Here is a 4,109-nt window from a genome sequence, read left to right as displayed (position 1 = left end):
AAATGAAATGAATTCATTTTTCCATTTAATTTGTGGTTTATTAAATGATGAGTCCCTTCAATTTGACGATATATTCAAGATAGACTGTCAGGACCAGTCCTGTGACTAAGAAATGTCTATCAAGTGAACTTGAATGTCAAAGGTTGAAAATGGTCCCTAATCGGAGTTTTCTATAAAATTGGACGCATAGAAAACGTTAGACGATTAGAATGCAAGATGACTAGTAGTTCTGTTTCTTGAACTATATGGACATGGCAATGTCATAATCATTTGCATAGATACTTACTTTGGGAAGACTAGTATCGGACAAGACCTATGAAACTTTACTGTAAGAGATGAAAATCTGTCATAAGTAAATTTCATTAAATTATTAGACACTAAATCCTCAATACCTGAATGATTTGAGATTACTTGTTTGAGAACTGGTTGCTTTGACGTTGACCAACCGTCGCACCGTAAAAGGAGGCTATAAAGGCAACGCTCAGGTAATCACCTATCAAACGAAGTCTAATCTCAAGATCGCAAGATTGGGATTGTCCTCCCATAAATCGGGATGAGATGCTTAAAAGTTGTACAAGGCCACTCGGAGAGCTAGAAACTGTGAAATGCATGGCCGTGCTCGGATGAATCATAGGCTATGATTATCTGTTTATTTGATCAGTTGAACTCTGAAACCGAGGAACACCTCTGGACATAATAAGGATGACAACTCTTACCTTATGTTCAAGAGCAAGCATCGAGCGACAAAGGAATTAGGAAAATGCACACTTGTCCCTAAGGACAAGTGGGAGACTGAAGGAAATAATGCCCTTGGTCCAAGTATGCATTCTATGTTAAGTCTAATAAATGCGGTTCAGTATTAATTAACAAGTTAATAATTCAGTGAGATCAAGTGAGCTGAATGCCTAGCTAGAGGCCGCTTCAGTTCAAGTGGAATTAATGATATTAATCCACATCTTACTCTTGACTGAACCCGTAGGGTCACACAAATAGTACGTAAACGGATCAAGTATTTAATGGCATTAAATACTCCATCTATGAATATTCGGAATCGACGGATCTTGGTTTCAGTGGGAGCTGAGATCGTCACAGGCAAGAAATGAATACTCCGGAAACGATGATATTGCCGGAAACGGAAATATGGATCGTATCGGAAATATAAATATTATCCAAGTCGTAGATGTTGCCGGAAACGGAAACATGGTACGTATTGGAAAATATTATCGGAAATGGAAATATTGCCAGAATCGGAAATATTGCCGGAAACGGAAATATTGTCAGAATCGGAAATATTACCGGAATCGGAAAATAATTCCGGAAACGGAAATATTAAATATTTGTTCGAAACGGAAATTAATTCCGGAATCGGAAATGTTAAATATTGTTCGTATCGGAAATGAATTCCGGAATCGGAAATTTAATCGGAAGCGCATCGTACGAATAAGCATCGGACGAGGCCTGCCGGACGAGGCCCAGCACGAAGCCAGGCCATCGCCCAGCAAGCCAAGCGCGCCGCACAAACAGCCACGCCAGGCCCAGCGCTAGGCCAGGCCCAGCAGGCCGCGCAGCGCGCACAGCGCGCACAGCGCGCGCGAGAGCTGCGTGGGCTTGCAGCTCGCGCAGGCCTCGCTGCGTGGGCTGCTGCTCGCGCGCACGCATGGGCGGCCCATCGTGGCTGCCGTGCGTGTGTGTGCAAGTGTTTGTGTTCGTGCACGTTTCCTAAAACATGCAGAGTTCGGTTAATGATTAAATTCCTAATTCTATTTGATAAATTAATTAAATTAGAGTTCTTGTAGGATTCTAAGTTTAATTAATTTGTATCTGAATAGGATTTCGATTCCCTTTCCATACCCCTATAAATATGAGGCTAGGGCTCACAATTTATAACAAGTTTCAAAGTATTCAAAGTGAGTTTTTGAGAGAAAAATTCAAACACACATCTTGCTCAAATTGCCGAAATTTTCTAGTACCTTAAGGGCGATTCTAGTTGGTCAATCTTAAGGCGGATCCGGACGTGCTGTGGACTATCTACGGAGGGACGACACTTGGAGTCCTAAAGACTTGTTCTTGTTCGGTTCGGGCGCAGCTAGGGAGGGCACGCAACAAAGAGTATGCATCTAAATTATGCTATATGATTATGTGTAAATAATATGTAGTCCTGGGTTAATGGTTGTTTCCGCATGATTTATGCAATGTCATATGTATCATAACCTAACATGTATATCCAAAATAAATAACAAATCTATAGTTGAAATGAAACATAAGAATGTAGCACTCAATAAACCTTTGCATATTTGTTTTCAGCTTTATCATTCTTGATTCTGCATCAAGTGCCTGTTTCAACCGTTCTTCCGCTGATTTTACTAGTTTCTTCAAATGTCTTCTCTGTTTCATGAATTTTCTGCTCCAGAGAGCTAACTAAGACCTGCCAATAACAAGAAACTAGACTTAAACCAGCATTTATCAGAAGCAGATTGAAGGATACTTCCTAACAATAACAAGATTCTTCTCTGTTTCATCAAGTACCTGTTTCAGGACTATGGAAGACGTAGGGGTCCTAATCATCTAATACATCATCAATATTTCAGTATGTAGGGAGTACACCTAAAGCATGAATCAACATCATCCACAAAGTTGTTTAAGAATCCAGGGATAAAGCACTCAACTAATCGTAGATTCTTAGCAAAATAGAATTATGGAGGATAATAAACTTACTCTTTTTCACCAACCTTCACTGTAGTTCCTTCATATTCAGGCAGAACTACAGTACAGTATCCCCTTCTTTGACAGCAACAGGAACATGATTCCCAGACTTGTCGCAAAGGCCCGGTCCAACAACAAGAACTTTTCCAGAATTAAGCTGAATACCCAATTCAATTAACAAATTTCAGCAACAACCCTTTACAGGGGGAACAACAACTGACACCCCACCTCAAGAAAAATCATCACAATCAGAGTTGACACACTTTACAGACAGCAAAAACTTAGAAATAATCCTCAATCAACCGATGAAGAACTATTATACGATAATTCATCGTGATAATCCAAAAATTTTCACATTAAATCAGATAATTAATAGGCATCACTGACAATATAATCAACAGATGATCTAATCAACTAAATAGTTAACTAGATGGATAAGCCCCACTAATGCAGTACACTTTTCAACTAAAATAAGATAAACCCATTCATCTTTTTCGCATTTCTGAAGTACATTTTAGAAAATGGGAAGAAATCTACCAACTTACGTAATACATATTTCAAAAATCAAGAAGAAAACCAATTTATTGGATAAAAAACAACAATTTTCCCACATGAATTAGACAGATAAAGCAGAAAACAAATGACAAAAGCCAAAATAAGTAAAATTGTAAGGAAGTGTACCTTGTTGCTGGTCTCGGGGAGTAAAATACCGGCGTGAGTCTTTGCAGGAGGAACAATCTTCTCCACCAAAACTCTGTTCAACAATGGCGTCAAACGCTTCGCCATTTTTCAGTTAAAAATTAAAATTTGCGATAAACAAAGGAGGGTGAAGGCTAACGGAAATAAAACCCTAGATCAGGTGATTAGGGTTTAAAAGGGAGGGTTTAAGGGAAATCTGACTGAAATTGCAGAAATGCCCCCTTTTGCCAAGAAATACCATCCATAATCTGGACTCACTGCATTCTGGGGTGGGGTAAGCAGAAGCAGAAGCGTGCAGGAAAAAGCAGTAACAAGCTGCACAACCAAAAGCCTGAAACCAGAACCAAAAACAACTTCCAAAAGCCTGAAACCAGAACCAAAAACTAGCTAACAGGCCACTGAACAAGCAGGAATAAACTGCACAAACAAAAGAGAGACACAAGCCACAGAAAAAGGCTCTAATCTATTGGAAACTTGAAGATTGTAACACTACAAGAAAAATCGCTTACAGGGGCAACACATAATTGCCTCTAAAAAGGGAAATTTGGCCTCTAATGAGTTTTTGAAGCAAAAAAGTGGATGCCTCTAATAAGTCCGTCGCTAATTAGTGGTTGCCTCTAAAGACTCCTTTTTGAGGCAATACAATATGTTGCTTCTAAAAACACATGCATTTAGAGGCAACCATATAATTTTGTCCCAAAATATAA

General features: G+C 39.3%; 1 pseudogene; it reads right to left on the bottom strand.

Moving 5' to 3' along the window:
• Positions 1-2,460: 2,460 nt before the first annotated feature.
• Positions 2,461-3,745, bottom strand: LOC110798409 (10 kDa chaperonin, mitochondrial-like; annotated as a pseudogene).
• Positions 3,746-4,109: the final 364 nt, after the last annotated feature.

Source organism: Spinacia oleracea, chromosome 4, assembly GCF_020520425.1.
Source record: "Spinacia oleracea cultivar Varoflay chromosome 4, BTI_SOV_V1, whole genome shotgun sequence".
In the NCBI taxonomy this organism is placed as follows: domain Eukaryota; kingdom Viridiplantae; phylum Streptophyta; class Magnoliopsida; order Caryophyllales; family Amaranthaceae; genus Spinacia; species Spinacia oleracea.
Note: the sequence above shows the minus strand (reverse complement) of the source record. Positions and strands in the feature narration are given on the sequence as shown.